The following is a 20,808-nucleotide window of genomic DNA, read 5'->3' on the forward strand; positions in this document are numbered from 1 at the left end:
GGGGGCGCGCCGGGCGAGCAGCGGAGCAGCCTGGGAGAGAGGAGGAGGGGGGGGAAGGAGGGAAGAGGTGCCGGGGCGCAAGGGAGGGAGGAAGAAATAGGTGCTGGGGCTCGAGGGAAGGAGGAGCAGATAGGTGCCGGGGCTCAAGGGAGGGAGGGAGGAGGAAATAGGTGCCGGGGCTCAAGGGAGGGAGGGGAAAATAGGTGCCGGGGCTTGAGGAAAGAGGATATAGGTGCTTGGGAAAGCATGGCCTCCATGGGGCTGTCCCTGAATAAGTCTGGCCCAACCCATAGCCGCGGACATGCCTTGGACCTGGTGTTTACCTCTATGGATGTTGGTGATCTGACACTAAGTAAAAGTGAAACAAAAGAAGTGCCATGGTCAGATCACTTCCTGGTGCAACTGGACTTCTCTGCAACCCATCCCCTCTGCAGGGAGGTGGGACCGATTTGGATGGTCCGCCCCCGCCACTTAATGGATCCAAATGGTTTCCAGAGAGTGGTAGGGGATGCTTTATCCCATGTTGATGGCCTTTCAGCTGATTCCCTGGTGGCCCGCTGGAATGCGGAGTTAACCAGGGCTATTGACTGTTTGGCTCCGAAGCGCCCTCTCCGATTGCATGGAGCCCGGAGAGCCCCATGGTTTTCCACGGATCTGAGGGCAATGAAACAATTGTTGAGACAGCTAGAGCGCCGGTGGCGGATAACTCATTCCGAATCTGACCGGACACAGGTTAGAGCTCAACGTCGAGTCTACCAGGTGGCGATAGCGACGGCGAAGAAGAATTTCTTCACCGCCTCTATTGCATCTGCAGAAAACAGCAGCAGGAGACTTTTTCAGGTGGTTCACAATTTAGCAGAACCACCTGTAACATCGGGGCCCAGTACGGGCCACATATTCTCCTGCAATGATTTTGCAAAGTTTTTTGCAGATAAAATCGCTCAGATTCGGGAAGAAGTAGACTCCACCGTGGGAGCAGGGCCAGGGCGGGAGAGTGCTAGAGTTCTGTCTAGTCAAGTTGAGTGGGATCAATTCCAATCTGTTACCTCTGAGGATGTGGACAGGCTGCTTGGACGAGTGAAGCCAACCACCTGTCTCCTGGATCCTTGCCCATCCTGGCTTATAAAAGCTAGCCGGGAAGGACTGGGCGATGGGCTCCGTGGGGTGGTGAATGCTTCCCTCCGTGAGGGAGCCTTCCCAGACCCACTGAAAGAGGCGGTTATTAAACCGCTTCTTAAAAAACCATCTTTAGATGCGGCCACAATGGCCAATTATCGCCCAGTCTCAAACCTTCCATTCTTGGGCAAGGTGATAGAGCAAGCGGTTGCTGAACAACTCCAGGCACGCCTGGAAGAAGCGGACCATTTGGATCCCTTCCAGTTGGGATTCAGGCCTCATCATGGGACTGAAACTGCCTTGGTCGCACTGGTTGATGATCTCCGGTGGGCTAGGGACAAAGGTGAGAGCTGTTTCCTAGTTCTGCTGGATCTCTCAGCAGCGTTTGATACCATCGACCATAACATCCTTCTGGACCGTCTTGAGGGGCTGGGAGCTGGGGGCACTGTCCTACAGTGGTTCCGCTCCTTCCTCCTGGGCCGTGTTCAGAAAGTGGTGGTGGGGGATGAGTGTTCAGACCCCTGGGCTCTCACTTGTGGGGTGCCTCAGGGTTCTGTCCTCTCCCCCATGCTTTTCAACATTTACATGCAGCCGCTGGGAGAGATCATCAGGAGGTTTGGGCTGGGTGTTCATCAGTATGCGGATGATACCCAGTTCTACCTCTCTTTTAAATCAGAACCAGTGAGGGCGGTGAAGGTCCTGTGTGAGTGTCTGGAGGCGGTTGGAGGATGGATGGCGGCTAACAGATTGAGGTTGAATCCTGACAAGACAGAAGTACTGTTTCTGGGGGACAGGAGGCAGGCAGGTGTGGAGGATTCCCTGGTCCTGAATGGGGTAACTGTGCCCCTGAAGGACCAGGTGTGCAGTCTGGGAGTCATTTTGGACTCACAGCTGTCCATGGAGGCACAGGTCAAATCTGTGTCCAGGGCAGCTGTTTACCAGCTCCATCTGGTACGTAGGCTGAGACCCTATCTGCCTGCGGACTGTCTCGCCAGAGTGGTGCATGCTCTCGTTATCTCCCGCTTGGACTACTGCAATGCACTCTACGTGGGGCTACCTTTGAAGGTGACTTGGAAACTACAACTAATCCAGAATGCGGCAGCTAGACTGGTGACTGGGAGCGGCCGCCGAGACCATATAACACCGGTCTTGAAAGACCTACGTTGGCTCCCAGTATGTTTCCGAGCACAATTCAAAGTGTTGGTGCTGACCTTGAAAGCCCTAAACGGCCTCGGCCCAGTATACCTGAAGGAGCGTCTCCACCCCCATCATTCTGCCCGGACGCTGAGGTCCAGCGCCGAGGGCCTTCTGGCGGTTCCCTCATTGCGAGAAGCAAAGCTACAGGGAACCAGGCAGAGGGCCTTCTCGGTAGTGGCACCCACCCTGTGGAACGCCCTTCCAGCAGATGTCAAAGCGATAAACAACTACCCGACATTCAGAAGACATCTTAAGGCAGCCCTGTTCAGGGAAGTTTTTAATGTGTGATATTTTACTGTATTTTTGGTTTTTATGGAAGCCGCCCAGAGTGGCTGGGGAGGCCCAGCCAGATGGGCAGGGTATAAATAATAAATTATTACTATTATTATTATTATTATTATTATTATTATTATTATTGGGCTGGAGGGAAGGAGGAGCAGATAGGTGCCGGGGCTTGAGGAAAGAGGAAATAGGTGCTCGGGCTCGATAGAAGAAGGATCAGATAGGTGCCAGGGCTCAAGGGAGGGAGAAATAGGTGCCAGGGCTCAAGGGAGGGAGGAGGAAATAGGTGCCGGGGCTTGAGGAAAGAGGAAATAGGTGCTGGGGCTCGAGGGAAGGAAGAGCAGATAGGTTCCGGGGCTCGAGGGAGGGAGGGAGGAAGAAATAGGTGCTTGGGCTCAAGGGAGGGAGGAGGAAATAGGTGCCGGGGCTTGAGGAAAGAGGAAATAGGTGCTGGGGCTCAAGGGAGGGAGGAGCAGATAGGTGCCGGAGCTGAAAGGAATGCAGGAGGGAAGGTGAAATAGGTGCTGGGGCTCAAGGGAGGGAGGGGAAAATAGGTGCCGGGGCTTGAGGAAAGAGGATATAGGTGCCGGGGCTCGAGGGAGGGAGGAGGAGGGAGGGAGGGAGGAAGAAATAGGTGCTGGGACTCAAGGGAGGGAGATGTAGGTGCCAGGGCTGAAAGGAATGAGGGAGGGAAGAAGAAATAGGTGCTGGAGCTCAAGGGAGGGAGGAAGGAGGATATAGGTGCCGGGGCTTGTGGGAGGGAGAGGTAGGTGTAGGAGACTCTCTCCACACAGCATCCCCCCCCTAATATACCACGGGGCATGTTCCCCTCTCTTCCTCCAGAAGTCCAACACCATCTCCTTTGTCTGACTAATATTTAAGTGCAAGTTATTCTCTAATGCATTAGGGACGCAGGTGGCGCTGTGGGTTAAACCACAGAGCCTAGGGCTTGCCGATCAGAAGGTCGGCAGTTCGAATCCCTGCAATGACGGGGTGAGCTCCCGTTGCTCGGTCCCTGCTCCTGCCCACCTAGCAGTTCGAAAGCACGTCAAAGTGCAAGTAGATAAATAGGTACCGCTCTGGCGGGAAGGTAAACGGCGTTTCCGTGCGCTGCTCTGGTTCGCCAGAAACGGCTTAGTCCTGCTGGCCACATGACCCGGAAGCTGTACGCCGGCTCCCTCGGCCAATAAAGTGAGATGAGCGCCACAACCCCAGAGTCGGCCATGACTGGACCTAATGGTCAGGGGTCCCTTTAAGGTAAAGGTAAAGGTACCCCTGCCCGTACGGGCCAGTCTTGACAGACTCTGGGGTTGTGCGCCCATCTCACTTAAGAGGCCGGGGGCCAGCGCTGTCCGGAGACACTTCCGGGTCACGTGGCCAGCGTGACATCGCTGCTCTGGCGAGCCAGAGCCGCACACGGAAACGCCGTTTACCTTCCCGCTGGTAAGCGGTCCCTATTTATCTACTTGCACCCGGAGGTGCTTTCGAACTGCTAGGTTGGCAGGCGCTGGGACCGAGCAGCGGGAGCGCACCCCGCCGCAGGGATTCGAACCGCTGACCTTTCGATCGGCAAGTCCTAGGAGCTGAGGCTTTAACCCACAGCGCCACCTGCGTCCCGGTAGGGGTCCCTTTACCTATTCTCTAATGCAGGAATATAACCAATGGAGCTGTTTGGAAATAAACAAGGACGCAAACTCATTGGCTCAGAGGCAGAACTTCTGCCTCACAGAAGGGGCTTTCTTTGTTCTCCAGTTTAATATAGGAATCCATGTGGATTTTAACGATTCATTAGACGCCACCTCTGATGTTTTATGGCCAACGCAAGATGGGGATGCAAGGAGAGGTGCCAAACATGCCTCAGGGCGTCGCAACACATGCATCTAAAATTCTAAATCAATCCTTTGCATATTGGTGGAGAATTTGTGGCACCGAGAGAGAAAAGTAATTTTTAAGCTTTTAGATTCTGCATGCATACGTTAACAGCAAGCATCGGTTTAAAAGTCTGTCTTGTTGTTGTTTAGTCGCTAAGTCGTGTCCGCCTCTTTGTGACCCCCTGGACCAGAGCACGCCAGGCCCTCCTGTCTTCCACAGCCTCCCGCAGTTTGGTCAAACTCATGCTGGTAGCTTCGAGAACACTGTCCCACCATCTCATCCTCCGTCGTCCCCTTCTCCTTGCGCCCTCCATCTTTCCCAACATCAGGGTCTTTTCCAGGGAGTCTTCTCTTCTCCTGAGGTAGCCAAAGTCTTGGAGCCTCAGCTTCAGGATCTGTCCTTCCAGGGAGCACTCAGGGCTGATTTCCTTCAGAATGAAGAGATTGGATCTTCTTGCAGTCCATGGGACTCTCAAAAGTCTCCTCCAGCACCAGAATTCAAAAGCATCCATTCTCCAGCCATCAGCCTTCTTGATGGTCCAGCTCTCACTTCCACACATCACTACTGGGGAAACCATGGCTTTAACTATACGGACCTTTGTTGGCAAGGTGATGTCTCTGCTTTTTAAGATGCTGTCTAGGTTTGTCATTGCTTTTCTCCCAAGAAGCAGGCGTCTTTTAATTTCGTGGCTGCTGTCACCATCTGCAGTGATCATGGAGCCCAAGAAAGTCTGTCTTAGGATGGGACATTACCCCCCCCCTCATTTTCTGCCCCAGACAAGAGGGAGAATACCTTCCTCTTTTTAAGAAAACACATTTCTATTTTTAAAAAATAAATAAAGGCAAGAGACGAGGCATGCCAGTTTTGCAGAGGGCCTTCTCGGTGGTGGCGCCCGCCCTGTGGAATGCCCTCCCTTCAGATGTCAAGGAAATAAACAACTGCATTGGCTCCCAGTACGTTTCCGAGCACAATTCAAAGTGTTGGTGCTGACCTTTCAAGCCCTAAACGGCCCAGTATCCCTGAAGGAGCGTCTCCACCCCCATCGTCCAGCCCGGACACCGGGGTCCATCTTCCGAGGGCCTTCTGGCGGTTCCCTCCCTGCAAGTTGTGAGATTGCAGGGAACCAGGCAGAGGGCCTTCTCGGTGGTGGCGCCCTCCCTGTGGAACGCCCTCCCGTCAGATGTCAAGGAAATAAACAACTATCTGACTTTTAGAAGGCATCTGAAGGCAGCCCTGTTTAGGGAAGTTTTTAATGTTGGATGTTTGGTTGTGCTTTTAATATTCTGTTGGGAGTTGCCCAGAGTGGCTGGGGAAGCCCAGCCAGATGGGCGGGGTATAAATAAATATTATTATTATTATTATTATTATTATTATTATTATTATTATTAACCTTGCAGATAGGTGAGGGGATGGAGGAAAGGCCCACCCATTCGGACCCTCTCACTTAGTTGCAGCTCTTGCAACCCGGCTGGTCTTTTCCGGGTGCTGATCTCGTCTGTATTCCTAATGTCTTTGGGGCATTCGGCCGCGGTGAGGACACTGAACCCCTTGGCCTGATCCAGCCTCTGGACCCTTCCAATAGTCTTAACGCCTCTAAGTGAATGAATGAATGAATCAGTCTTTATTTGCACCAGCCATCAGCCATAGCAATAAAACCACAATATGATATACAAAGAATAGAAATAAAAAGTCAATGATAAACAATACATCTTAGGGTTTTGAATCAGTAGTCAAACAGTGGATCTTATTCTGATTGCCCCAGCTAAAAAACCTTGCCACCTTTGCTGTCACCTGGTCATCTTGGTCTGCCAAGGGAAAAGACCCTGGGGCAGTGGCTGGGCGACCCGGAATGGACAATATAGGAGGGGTGATAATCTCATTCCTCAAGTCTTTATCAAGAGGGCAAGCCAGAAGGGCGTGTGCCACCGATTCAGGACTGCTGTCTCCACAGGGAACCTGTTGGAATTGTCCCTCAAGTCCAGCCGAGGGCAAGACATTCAAGCTTGCGAGAGTCAAAGCGTGTCTATATTTTAGAATTGCTAGGTTATGCAGAAAAGGAATGACAAACCTAGACAGCATCTTAAAAAGCAGAGACATCACCTTGCCAACAAAGGTCCGTATAGTAAAAGCTATGGTTTCCCCTTCATGGATCCCTGCCTTGCCGTGGCGAAGGGGCTTGAAGAACTCAGAGAAGCTATGAACTATGCCGAGCAGGGCACCCAAGATGAACAGGTCATAGTGAAGAGTTTTGACCAAACGTGATCCACCTGGAGGAGGAACCGGCAAGCTGAGAGATTTTATTTTCTTGGGCTCCATGATCACTGCAGATGGTGACAGCAGACATGAAATTAAAAGACGCCTGCTTCTTGGGAGAAAAGCTAGACAGCATCTTAAAAGCATCTAGACAAACATCTTAGACAGCATCTTAAAAAGCAGAGACATCACCTTGCCAACAAAGGTCCATATAGTTAAAGCTCTGGTTTCCCCAGTAGTGATGTATGGAAGTGAGAGCTGGACCATAAAGACGGCTGATTGCCAAAGAATGGATGCTTTTGAATTTTGGTGCTGGAGGAGACTCTTGAGAGTCCCATGGACTGCAAGAAGATCCAACCTCTCCATTCGGAAGGAAATCAGCCCTGAGTGCTCACTGGAAGGACAGATCCTGAAGCTGAGGCTCCAAGACTTTGGCCACCTCAGGAGAAGAGAAGACTCCCTGGAAAAGATCCTGATGTTGGGAAAGATGGAGGGCACAAGGAGAAGGGGACGACAGAGGACGAGATGGTGGGACAGTGTTCTGGAAGCGACCAGCATGAGTTTGACCAAACTGCGGGAGGCAGTGGAAGAGAGGAGGGCCTGGCGTGCTCTGGTCCAGGGGCTCACGAAGAGGCGGACACGACTAAACAACAACAACAGGATATGCAGATAGGGTGCTGGAGAGTCGAAACGGGACGGTGGAAAATAGTCGTACCACGGGCAAAATTTCCTTAATGTGGCCAAGTCGTTCTGACGCTCGATACCATTTCGGCGCTGACAAATGAGACAGTCTGCTTTACTACAGTACAAAGTGATGTCATGCGGATGCCAGGTGCCCCCTCGCTTCAACACCCCGGGCGATGATGTCACCATGCCTGGTTCCCCCATTTTTCACCAGGCCCGTGGTGACAGCTCGGCCGCCCTCATCCGTCTTCCGAGGTGGCGAAAGGCCCGTCCGGGAACGCCATGGCATCATGGCCAAGGAATGTGGCTCGGATCCTGTTCCCCGATCATGAACATCTGTTTGGCTTGCCAACGGTCCGTGCGAGACGAGGGCAGAAAGCAGCAGGCGCCTTGGCACCCCGCTCCGAACCTCAGCGGGTGCCCTGCTTGTCAAAACACCAATCGGTTGGGGTCCGGACTGGCCTCCCGTACTTTTTTGACCACCCTGTTGTTGGAGGGGGCTTCTCCCCTTCCCCCACCCAACTGCTCTCATCCCTGGGTCAATCACTCGCTTCCCAAGGAAAGAGGGAGCCGTTAATTTGTAATGACGATCAAAGAAATTTTGCAATCCTATTGTATTTCCCCTCCAGGGCATCTGAGCATTCTTGGATGTGCCACTGGCGTGTTGGGTGAGTATTTAGGGAATCTGCGCCCTGCGTTTCTAGGGTGTATGGAGAAATTATTTACAGTGGTACCTCTGGTTACGTGCTTAATTCGTTCCGGAGGTCCGTTCTTAACTTGAAACTGTTCTTAACCTGAAGCACCACTTTAGCTAATGGGACCTCCCGCTGCCGCCGCCCGATTTCTGTTCTCATCCTGAAGCAAAGTTGTTAACCCAAAGCAATATTTCTGGGTTAGCGGAGTCTGTAACCTGAAGCGTCTGTAACCTGAAGCGTATGTAACCTGAGGTACCACTGTATTGAATTTATACAGAGCTTTTTTCCCCAGGGGTATGCATACCCTTAAACATTTTGCAAATCCTTGTCCTTTGGTCTGTTTACTGTCTTTATTTTCCTCTATTCGAACTATAAAACGGTGGTTTTCTGGAGTCAAAATGAGAGTACAGTGGTACCTCTGGATACGAACGGGATCCATTCCGGAGCCCCGTTCGCATCCAGAAGTGAACGCAATCCGCGTCCACGAATCACGATTCGCCGCTGCTGCACATACACGTGACGCCATTTTGACCATCGGCGCATGTGCGAGTGGCGAAACCCAGAAGGAACGCGCTCTGTTACTTCCGGGTCGCCGCAGCGCGGAACCCAAAAATTCTTATCCCGAAGCTACTTCAACCCGAGGTATGACTGTAGCCCTAAACATATTTTTTTTAAGGAAAAAAAGCACTGAATTTATATATTTGTTTGGTGTTAGCTCTTAACCTATTAGTTAGTTGAGCCATTTCCACATAGCCTAATAATTTATTTTGCCATTCTGTTAGTGTTGGTATATTTTCCCCTTTCTAATTAGATGCTATCGATAGGCGGGCAGCTGCTGTTGCATATAAAAAGATTTCTCTAATTTTTTCAGAATGTCTCTACCTAAGATTCCTAACAGAAAGGTTTCTAGTTTCTTTAAAAATCAGGCACCGATTCTTGATACCTATTGAGACGCAGGGAACTCCGACATGCATCAAGTAGGGCATTTTTTTAAAAAAAATGCTTTAAAAATCCAAGAAAAGCTCAACAACTTTGTGCAAAAAAGTTTAACAACTTTGTGCAAAAAGTTCAACCACTTTGTGCGAAAAGTTCAGCAACTTTGTGCGCAAAGTTCAACCACTTTGTGCGAAAAGTTCAACAAGTTTGTGAGCAAAGTTCATCAACTCTGTTCGAAAAGTTCAACAACTTTGTCCAGATTTTTGTGACCATGACAACCCCTAGCTGGGTTATTTGTCTAGCACTGTGTTGGAAGGGAGGGGACATGTTGAAAAACGTAACGTGATAAAATCAGAGCTCGACCCCACAAACCCGAAATTTGGCATGTTCCCGCTCTTTGGATCCATCCTGGCTCATGGAAGTTTTGAAGACGTCCCCCCCTCGCCCCTTTTAACAGGGCACCCCCTGTCCCAGCAAAAATCGTTAAGCTTAATTGAGCACCTTGATTGAACCGGGTGCGCTGACAGCAGCTGGACACGTCATGCGGGGAGAGGAAGTCGGGGGGATGTGATTTAGGAGCCTGGCCTGTGATGTCAAAGTTCTTCCACGTTTTCATAAGTTTAATTTTTTAAAAATATTTTTTTAATGGTTTTCTGCATCATTCATCACTTATGTATTTTGCGTTTTTATATTGTCATATTATTCGGTGAATTGAGACCTAGCAGGTTTGGGGCGGTATACAATTTTAATAAATCACCACCATTGATTTTGGGAGTTTAAAAAATTATTAGTTAGGCTTGTCCGAGACTCAGACAGAGCTGCGACAGGTAGGCTCTTTAATTCCTCAAGGTCGTGGGTTTGTGCAAAAGATTTCTGTATTGCAAGGGGTTGCAGAGTATATTATCTTGAATGGTTCCTTCCAAACTCAACAGTTCTCTCCCATCTCCTCTAAGTGTCCTGTTTTTTCAGGGACAGTCCCGGAATGACAGAAGCCGGTTTCTCTTCTGCAATCGAATGGTGGACAAGTTTTATGAATTAGATCAGAGCCGCACCTGATATTCAGTACCGGATTTACATATAAGCTAAACAAGCTGTAGCTTAGGGCCGCACTCTTTTGGGGGCACCCAAAAAAATTAAAGGAAAAAAACCTGGATGTACATTTCCAAAATATAAGATAAGAAACAAATAAAATAAGGCCTACATACAGCAACAGTGTTTTGTGTTGTGTAGGCTCCTAGGATGGGCTCCGCCTGCTCCCTAAAATATCACTGGTTTGCTCCTTTCTATATATAGGGTGCCTACATTCTGCAGGGACTGGTTGCAGGGCCACATGGGCAAATGGCTTGAGATATCTATTAGGTCCATCAATTGCCATATAGCATATATTCAACACAAAAACCAGCGACTATTTGTTGTTGACAAAGGACAGCTGGACATATAAAGGGCCCCATTACCTTCAGGAGCTGAGGGCCTCGTCAAACCTAAATCTGGCCCTGCTGATATCAGTAATATCCAAGGCAACACGATAACCAAGCACAACAATACAATGTCAATATAAACTCTTTATATAATCTATACTGAACATTGAACAATATAAACTATATGAAATACGCGCTCTCTGCCAAACAGAAATCTTATAAGTCTCTGAAAGTCACAAAATGTTTACTCTTGATGGATTCTCTTGGAAACATAGAACCAAATAAACAAGAGATTGTTCGATGTTCCGTATAGATTATATAAAGCTGTATAGATCAATATAAAGCTTATTATTGATATTGCATTGTTGAACTTGGTCATCGTGTTGCCTTGGATATTACTGATAATGGTTTGCAACACAGGGGTTTAATTGCTTGGATTTTTGGTGCAAGGTGCTCCCTTCTGGGAACTGTAGCGCCACGATAGGAAAACTACAGTTCCCAAGGTTCTTTTGGGGGGGGGGAGTGCCACACACTTTCCCAACTCTATTCAGATGTCTGGTGCAAGCCTCGTTTTTCACTGGGATCTGCAAAGTTCTGCAGCCCCCCCCCCCCCGGCAGACAAAGATGTACCCTTGACCCCAGAAGGTTTGTGATTTATGACTCCGGTTCCACAACACATGTGAAGGGGAGAACAAGACCATCTCTCTTCCCACCTGCGCCAGCCCGCCTCGCCCCCCCCCGGCAGCGTCCGACCCCCTCCAACCTCGCTTTCCCTTTCATCTCCACCCCAACCCCCGCTGCGGATACCACCCTTTCTCCACCAAGCCTCATTAACGTAATTTATTGCCCTGCGCAAACCCCTCTTCCCCCCGCGGCTTAATGGGGAACACATGGGAGGGGTTAAGAAAATTGGAGCTGGCGCAATGGCCTGAGGAGAAGGAAGGGGGCGCGATGTGGTTTTTGCAATCCTCGTGGGTCCCAGTTCTGAATAAGTCTTCTTTTTTTGGGGGGGGTGCGCCTCCACTTTTGCAAAGTTCCTTCCCCCCCAAAAATAATAATAATTTATTACTTGTAACCCGTCCATCTGGGTGGGTTTCCCCAGCCACTCTGGGCGGCTTCCACAAAGACCAAAAATACACTAAGATGTCACACATTAAAATCTTCCCCGAACAGGGCTGCCTTCAGATGTCTTCTGGATGTCAAGTAGTTGTTTATCTCCTTGACATCTGGGGGAGGGCGTTCCACAGGGGAGGGCCACCACCAAGAAGGCCCTCTGCCTGGTTCCCTGTAACCTCACTTCCCGCAGGGAGGGAACCGCCAGAAGGCTCTCGGAGCTGGACCTCAGTGTTCGCTCCCCCAAATAATAATAATAATAATAATAATAATATCCTGAAGTACAAATTGAGGTAAGGTCCTGGGATGAGGAAGGGGCAGATGCTTGGTGTTTTATTCTGTTTTTAGTGTTCTGTTGGGAGCCGCCCAGAGGGGATGGAGAAACCCAGTCAGATGGGCGGGGTATAAATATTATTATTATTATTATTATTATTATTATTATTATTATTATTATTATTGATTTTGATGATTAAAGAGCACAACTCTGTCCGTTTCCCATGCAGGCTTTAAAAGCAAAGCAGCAGGGCGCTTTTAGAAGCTTGCAGGTCAGTTGGCAATCTTTAACGCCCCCCTGGCCATTTGTGTGTTTGGGACGAGCGGTGAAGATGAGAGGAATTGAGATTTATGCGCCCTGGCAGGAAAACCGCTCTGTGCACCTGTTCACAATATGCACAGCTCGCAGGACCGGGTTGCCAGCCTCCTCAGCTCCAGAACTAGTAAATCTGCCTGGGTTTTAATGGGAAAAACCTTCCCATCTCTTTGGAAGAGACTAATATTTACAGTCTGTTCGCCTCGCGGCCTCCTTTCTCCAGGCAAGATGGCTTGGTTTTGCGGCTTTCCTTTCCAGAGATTAAATATTATTATCTTATTCTCTGGCAGCCCCAGGGTTCAATTTTCCACCATCTTCGGTTTATTCCAGAACCTTGAGGACCAGAATCTTTGCTTATTTTTAAAGGACGAACCTTTGCTGGAGCATCTACAGAAGACGATTTCTAGGTAGGGCTGTGGAAGGCTCTCCGTCTGAACGCCCGAAAAGCAGTATTGATCAATACTGATCAATACCGAATTGAGATTTCGGCACTGGACCCCCCGGTGTCCATAGAGACCCACCTGCTGCTGCCAGCCAGCGAAGGAAGTATTCAGCCAGGCTGGCAGAAAGTTTGCAGCAAAGTGAGATGACGTTTGCTGTTTGAACAAGAATTTGTTCCTGATATCTTTGAGTTGAGGTTAGGCAATGCTTTGTCAATAAAAAGGTTGCCCCATGCCTTTCAGCGCAGCGCTGTCAATTTCCTTACTACTACTACTACTACTAATAATAATAATTTATTATTTATATCCCATCCATCTGGCTGAGTTTCCCCAGCCACTCTGGGCAGGTCCTAATCAAGTATTAAAAACAATACAACGTTAAATGTTAAAAACTTCCCTGAACAGGGCTGCCTTCAGATGTCTTTTAAAGATAGGATAGCTACTTATTTCCTTCACATCTGAAGGGTGTTCCACAGGGTGGGTGCCACCACCAAGAAGGCCCTCTGTCTGGTTCCTTGTAACCTCACTTCTCGCAATGAGGGAACTGCCAGAAGACCCTTGGAGCTGGACCTGAGTGTCTGGGCTGGACGATGGGGGCGGAGATGCTCCTTCAGGTATACTGGGCCGTTTAGGGCTTTCAAGGTCAGCACCTACACTTTAAATTGTGCTCGGAAACATCCTGGGAGTCAATGCAGATATCTCAGGACCGGTGTTATGTGGTCCCGGCGGCCCCTCCCAGTCACCAGTCTAGCTGCCGCATTCTGGATTAATTGCAGTTTCCGGGTCACCTTCAAAGGCGGCCCCACGTAGAGCGCATGGCAGTAGTCCAAGCGGGAGATAACCAGAGCATGCACCACTCTGGCCAGACAGTCTGCGGGCAGGGAGGTTCTCATCCTGTGTACCAGATGGAGCTGCCCTGGACACAGAACTGACCTGCGCCTCCATGGACAGCTGTGAGTCCAAAATGACCCCCAGGCTGCGCACCTGGTCCTTCGGGGGCACAGTTACCCCATTCAGGACCAGGGAGTCCCCCACACCTGTCCGCCTCCTGTTTCCCAAAAACAGTCCTCCTGTCTTGCCAGGATTCAACCTCAATCGGTTAGCCGCCATCCATCTTCCAACCGCCTCCAGGCACTCATACAGGACCGTCACCGCCTTCACTGGTTCCGATTTGAAAGAGAGGTCGAGTTTGGCAGGATCCCACCCTCCCCAGCCATAGAGTGCATTGCAGTAGTGCAAGCGGGAGATAACCAGAGCATGCACCACTCTGGCAAGACAGTCTGCGGGCAGGGAGGGTCTCATCCTGCGTACCAGATGGAGCTGCCCTGGACACAGAACTGACCTGCGCCTCCATGGACAGCTGTGAGTCCAAAATGACTCCCAGGCTGCACACCTGGTCCTTCAGGGGCACAGTTACCCCATTCAGGACCAGGGAGTCCTCCACACCTGCCTGCCCCCTGTCCCCCCAAAACAGGACTTCTGTCTTGTCAGGATTCAGCCTCAATCTGTTAGCCGCCATCCATCCTTCAACAAGTTTGGGGTGGTTATTTGTGAGTGTGAGTGTGTGTGTGTGTGTGTGTGTGTGTGTGTGTGTGTGTAAGAGAGAGAAGCCGCTTTTATTACCTAAGAGCATTAAAAACCCATTTTAATTGCACAACTGGGATTTGGGCAGCATGTGAATTGGCAGTTGTGTCCTGAAAGGCTCCTTTGGGGATGGATAGACACTCCGAGGAGGAAAGACGGGAGGCGTTTGGGACTTCCCCGTTGAAAGGAAAGGCGACTGGGAAGTTTGTGGAAATTATGCAAAACCCTGGAGGTAAACAGAGAGAGGAAAAATTCCCCTCCCTGTCTCGTTATGCTAGAAGGCATGGAAATCTGAGAGAGCTGAATGCTGGGAGATTCAAAATGGAAAGATTGTCTCATGTTTTGATGGAACTTCCAGGGCCACAGGCAGTCTATCTAGATTTCTCCGTTCTCTCTGGGCATCTAGTTATCTCCCGCTTGGACTACTGCAATGCGCTCTATGTGGGGCTCCCTTTGAAGTTAACTCGGAAACTGCAACTAATCCAGAACGCGGCAGCCAGACTGGGGACTGGGAGCGGCCGCCGAGACCACATAACACCAGTTCTAAAATATCTTCATTGGCTCCCAGGACGTTTCCAAGCACAATTCAAAGTTTTGGTGCTGACCTTGAAAGACCTAACCGGCCCAGTATCCCTGAAGGAGCGTCTCCACCCCGGACACCGGGGTCCCTCTCCTGAGGGCCTTCTGGCGGTTCCCTCCCTGCGAGAAGCGAGGTTACAGGGAACCAGGCAGAGGGCCTTCTCGGTGGTGGCGCCCGCCCTGTGGAACGCCCTCCCACCAGATGTCAAGGCAATAAACAACTCTTTTACTTCCCTGTTTAGGGAAGTTTTTAATGTCTGACGCTGTATTGTTTTTAATATTCTGTTGGACGCCGCCCAGAGTGGCTGGGGAAACCCAGCCAGATGGTTGGGGTATAAATAATAAATTATTATTATTACAATGGTACCTCGGGTTAAGTACTTAATTTGTTCCGGAGGTCCGTTCTTAACCTGAAGCACCACTTTAGCTAATGGGGCCTCCCGCTGCCGCCGCACAATTTCTGTTCTCATCCTGAAGCAAAGTTCTTAACCCGAGGTACTATTTCTGGGTTAGCAGAGTCTGTAACCTGAAGCGTATGTAACCTGAAGTGTATGTAACCCGAGGTACCACTGTATTATTATTATTATTATTATTATTATTATTAAACAGGATGCCCAGCTAGGTTGGCCACAGGACCTGATCCAGCAAGGCTCTTCGGCGCAGAAGGTAAAAAGGGGAATTACGTAAGAAGAAAAAGGAGGAGGTCAGTTTCTGTACAGCCCCAAAACCCAACCCTGTTCTTTCACTCTGGCCCCTGTCCAGAACCCCCCTGCTTGCCAAATGCAAAATGTAGTTCGTCTCGAAGGGATGAGGAGAGAGACCGCTTGGGCTTGCAGGGAAATGCAAACATAACAGTTCCTTTGGAGGGATAAAGCAATTTTCCACATCGCCCCCGCACTGTACGCTAGCAAACAAAACAAAAACCTTTCCCGTCTCTCTCTCTCTCTCTCTGTGCCAACCGCCACTTCCTTGAAGGCCTTCTGTCAAGACCCGGGAAGGGCAGTTTTATTTTATTTCACTCCGTCATCACTTATCTTCTGTCCCAAAATAAGTATGGCCACAATAGTGTCACAGAAACTCCAAGTGTCCCTGTTTTCCTGTGACAGCCCTGGTTTTACAGAAGCCGGTTTCTGACTTGATTCCGGAATGCCCCGCTGTTCCTTAGGACGTCCCTATTTTCAGGGGAGAACCGTTGGAGGGGATGGAATAGGACGTCCCTATTTTCATGGGAGAAACGTTGGAGGGGATGGAATAGGACATCCCTATTTTCAGGGGAGAACCGTTGGAGGGGATGGAATAGGACGTCCCTATTTTCATGGGAGAAACGTTGGGGGGGATGGAATAGGACGTCCCTATTTTCAGGGGAGAAACGTTGGAAGGGATGGAATAGGACATCCCTATTTTCAGGGGAGAAACGTTGGAGGGGATGGAATAGGACGTCCCTATTTTCAGGGGAGAAACGTTGGAGGGGATGGAATAGGACGTCCCTATTTTCATGGGAGAAAACGTTGGAGGGGATGGAATAGGATGTCCCTATTTTCAGGGGAGAAACGTTGGAGGGGATGGAATAGGACGTCCCTTTTTTCACAGGAGAAACATTGGAGGGGATGGAATAGGACGTCCCTATTTTCAGGGGAGAAACGTTGGAGGGGATGGAATAGGACGTCCCTATTTTCACAGGAGAAACGTTGGAGGGGATGGAATAGGACGTCCCTATTTTCAGGGGAGAAACGTTGGAGGGGATGGAATGGGACGTCCCTATTTTCATGGGAGAAACGTTGGAGGGGATGGAATAGGACGTCCCTATTTTCAGGGGAGAAACGTTGGAGGGGATGGAATAGGACGTCCCTATTTTCAGGGGAGAAACGTTGGAGGGGATGGAATAGGACATCCCTATTTTCATGGGAGAAACATTGAAGGGTATGGAATAGGATGTCCCTATTTTCACGGGAGAAACGTTGGAGGGGATGGAATAGGACGTCCCTATTTTCATGGGAGAAACGTTGGAGGGGATGGAATAGGACGTCCCTATTTTCATGGGAGAAACGTTGGAGGGGATGGAATAGGACGTCCCTATTTTCACGGTAGAAACGTTGGAGGGGATGGAATAGGACGTCCCTATTTTCAGGGGAGAAACGTTGGAGGAAAACTCCTCCTGTTTCTCCTCTGTTTCTCAGTTTGTTGGAATTATTTCATATTTCGTAAGATGCTGAGCCTTTGCCTCGGACTGGCGTATGTCTTACTACGGACCTGTTTGGCTGCATCAGTCGGTGTCTCTTTCGAAGGACGTTCTGTAAGTAAAGTTTTGAATAATATCTAACAGGTCTGGACGATGCTTCGTTTGCCAAAGGAGCTGGTTTTTACGCATCCGGTGCAATGTTAATAACTGCAAGAGACACGGCATAAAAGGAATGTGATTTGGGAGGGAAGAGGAAATACGAAAGCTCAGGCACTTCAGAGATAGACTGCTTCTGAACTTGGAGGCTGCATTTAGCATCCTGTCCGACAGAGATGAAGAGAGCGACTCTGTTTATAATCCTTGAACTTTGTCTCACCTGTGGCGGATCTGCGCCCACCAGGCCCCACCCACCCCAAAGCCCCACCCCTAACTGTCTAGCTCCGCCCCTCGGCCCTTCCAGGCACCGCCCCTTTCCCTTGCCTTGCATTGTGGGGGGAAATGGGGTTTTCCGCCACGTTCCAAAAAGAGAAAAGTTCTTTTTCATCCCCTGTTTGGAGAGAAAGGAGTTAAAAGGGGGAAAGGAGGTTAATAAATGAGCTATTAATCTGGCAAGGGTAGTGAGTAAAGATTTCAAGTGGGAAACAGGCGAAGTCTGCAGGATTCTTCGCATTTCTGCCTCTTTTATTTGCCTCAAAAGTCCTTTAAGAGAAAGAAAGGATGTAGCAAACAAGAGAGAGATTGGCTGAGTTGTCACGCCACAAAGTCAGATGTTTCTTTCTAATAGCCAAGAACTTTTGCGAGGGCTACGATTCCTGGCACACGCTTACCTAGGAGCAGGGTGTCTCATTGAACACAGCGGGTCTTACTTACGAGTAAACGTCGCCACCGTGAAATGAGAAATGCCTGTTTGCGCTATGTTCAGCGAAGCACGTACTTTCTTCTTTTCCCCAATAATAATATTTTTATTAATTTTAGCATACAAAATTTTTTAAGCATACCACACAAATTATTCTACATATGTCCTTGTTTGGACTTCCTTCAGCATCTCTGATAGTCTTCCGTCTTGATTATTCCTCCTGCAATTCTTAACTTAATATTGCCTTTACCTTTTCTAACAAATCCTTTCTCCCTTTCCATTTTTACAATATTTCTTAAATTACTCCTCACAGAACTTCTTGTAGTCCTACAAACGTAATCTGATCATCACAAATACATTTCAAATACTCAGTAAATTTAGTCCGGTCTTTAGTAAACCTCTGGTCCCGCCGGTCTCAGATCTTTCCTGTGAGTTTGTCCAATTCTGCGTAGTCCATCAATTTCATCCTCCATTCTTCTAATGTTGGTAGTTCTTCTTGCTTCCATTTTTGGGCCAATAATATTCTTGCTGCTGTTACTGTTACTGTTAACAGTGAAGCGCCGTACTTTCAAAGCACATTTCCCACCTCATCCCGAAGAACCCTGGGTAGTGTAGTTTGCTAAGGGCACCGGGAGTTGTAGTGCCGCAACTATAACTCCCAGAGTTCGTGGGTGCGGGGGCTTCTGATGTATGTTGCACACGCAGCCAGGGCACAATTGGGGCAGACCCACACTATGCAAAAACACACCCCGTCCGGAGAGTTCTGGGAACTGTAGTTTAAGGGTGCAGGGGGGCGGACTTCAGTTCCAGGAACTTTTTGAGGGGATAAGTCATGTGCATTGGATAGGCTTTAAATGTATAGCGATTTTATTCAGAGAGTTGGATGGGCGCCCCTGAGTAATCTAGTCCTTCCCGCCGGAGCGGTACCTATTTATCTACTTGCACTTTGAGGTGCTTTTGAACTGCTAGGTTGGCAGGAGCAGGGACCGAGCGACGGGAGCTCACCCCGTCATAGCGGGGAATCGAACCGCCGACCTTCTGATCGGCAAGTCCTAGGCTCTGTGGTTTAACCCACAGCGCCACCTGCGTCCCACTTCCCACGCATGCCTGTGGTTTATCCTCAATTGCGTACGGGCTGTGCAAATTGTCACGAGAGATAATAATAATAATAATAATAATAATAATAATAATAATAATAATATTTATACCCTGCCCTCCCCAGCTAAGACCGGGCTCAGGGCGGCTAACACAAAATATAAACACAATTGATTGAAATACAGCATAAAAAACAAGATTACAACATTAAAACATTAAAATGCAGCCTCATTTCAGTGGAACTCAATCAAAAACCTCTTGGGGGATAAAAACGTCAAGTCTTCACCAAGGCTAACTTGTATATCATTTTTAAAAAGAAATAACCATAAGCAAAAGTTCTAGTCCTCATGAGAACGACGGGGTTTCTGTCTCCTCCAAGATGCTGGGGATTCGAACTCAGGACCTCTGGCATGCAAACCTGTGGGGGGGGGTGGACAGAGAATGCCAGTCCCTGCGACCCCGAATAAAATTTCCTAATTAAATCTCAGTTACGCTAACCAGAACCTGGGGCAGAATTGGAGCCCTCGGTGCCCAAAGAGGGGATTTAAAAAAAAATCATTTTGTTTTTTTAATAACTTTTTAATTCACAATTAAAACAAAACATATTATCCAGAAACATAACATCCTTATTCCACCCCATTTTTCCTCCCTCCCCCCACAGAAAACACCCACCCCCACCCCCGACTTCCCTCAGTTCCAGTCTTTGATTTCTCTATAAATGCTGTTTTCTGCATGTTGCACAGTTGTATAGATCCTCAAACTATTTAGCTGATTATTATCAATAAAAAGTTTGTGAATTCAAAGCCAGACAAGGAGTCCAGTTCGCTTTGTTGCGTCTTCAAATACTTTGTAAAGGGTTCCCATTCATCTTTAAAGTCGCAATTATCTTTGTCCCGTAGCTTGTATGTCAGTTTTGCCAGTTCTGCATAATCCATCAATTTTTCTTGCCATGATTCTTTAGTTGGGGTTTCTTCAGTCTTCCATCCTTGGGCTATTAAAACTCTCGTGGCCGTTGTCGCATACATGAAGATGTTTTTCAGCTTTTCTTTCCCTACAATCCCTAATAAAAATGCTTCAGGTTTTTAAACAAATGTTAAATGGAACATTTTCTTCAATTCGTTGTATATCATTTCCCCAAAACTTTTAAATTACCTTACAATCCCACCACATATGATAGAATGTCCCTTTCCTTACACTTCCAACATATATTTGAACTAGTTTTGTGCATTTGCCCTAACTGCACTGGTGTTGTGTACGATCTGTACATCATGTAATTCTCCTTCAAATAGGGAACAATCTGTAAATTTTAAATCGGTTTTCCATAATTTCCCCCAATCTTCCATCATAATGTTATGACCTACATCTTGTGCCCATTTAATCATAACTGGTTTTTCCTCTTCATCTTTCGTCTCCCATTCTGATATTAAATTTTTATTTTGGAAGCAGGGGGGTGGTTCCTCTTTTGAGGCCTGGCTAAAGAGAGTAACTCTGCTGGAGTTTTCCCCCGTCCAAGATTTCTCCCGCTTGGTGTGGGATGGGTGATTCATCTGGCGAAAGGTCGAGAGGGGAGAAAATAGCCACTAAAACACATTCCCGACAGCTGGGTGACTCAGTGGGTGTGTGATGCACCAAACCGGCCCCCCCAGGATAAACCATGCACAAGCGGTTTTTGCAAAAAAAAAAAGGGGGGGTGTCATTGCCTGACCTTACAAACAATTGTCTGCCTGCCTCCCACCCAATTTTACTCCATTCTCTTCCTGGAAATTCTCTCATTGTCCTTCAAGCCGTTTTTCTCGCTTTGGGTTCCTTGCAGACTGCAAATCCAGCTTTCTGGCCTGGCTGCGTTTACTCGGCAAAGGGGTGTGTGTCTATAGAACTCTGTTCATGCTCAGAAGCACCCTGGAAAGTGAGGATGGGAAA

General features: G+C 48.7%; 1 long non-coding RNA gene across 1 annotated transcript; it reads left to right on the forward strand.

The window, feature by feature from the left end:
• Nucleotides 1-117: 117 nt before the first annotated feature.
• On the forward strand, nt 118-3,107 carry LOC310835888. Its single transcript, XR_014559767.1, has 3 exons — nt 118-203; nt 2,754-2,786; nt 2,849-3,107. It is a non-coding gene; the product is annotated as an uncharacterized lncRNA (long non-coding RNA).
• The last annotated feature ends 17,701 nt before the right edge of the window (nt 3,108-20,808 follow it).

This window comes from Podarcis gaigeae, assembly GCF_964106915.1.
Source record: "Podarcis gaigeae genome assembly, chromosome: 18".
In the NCBI taxonomy this organism is placed as follows: Eukaryota; Metazoa; Chordata; class Lepidosauria; order Squamata; family Lacertidae; genus Podarcis; species Podarcis gaigeae.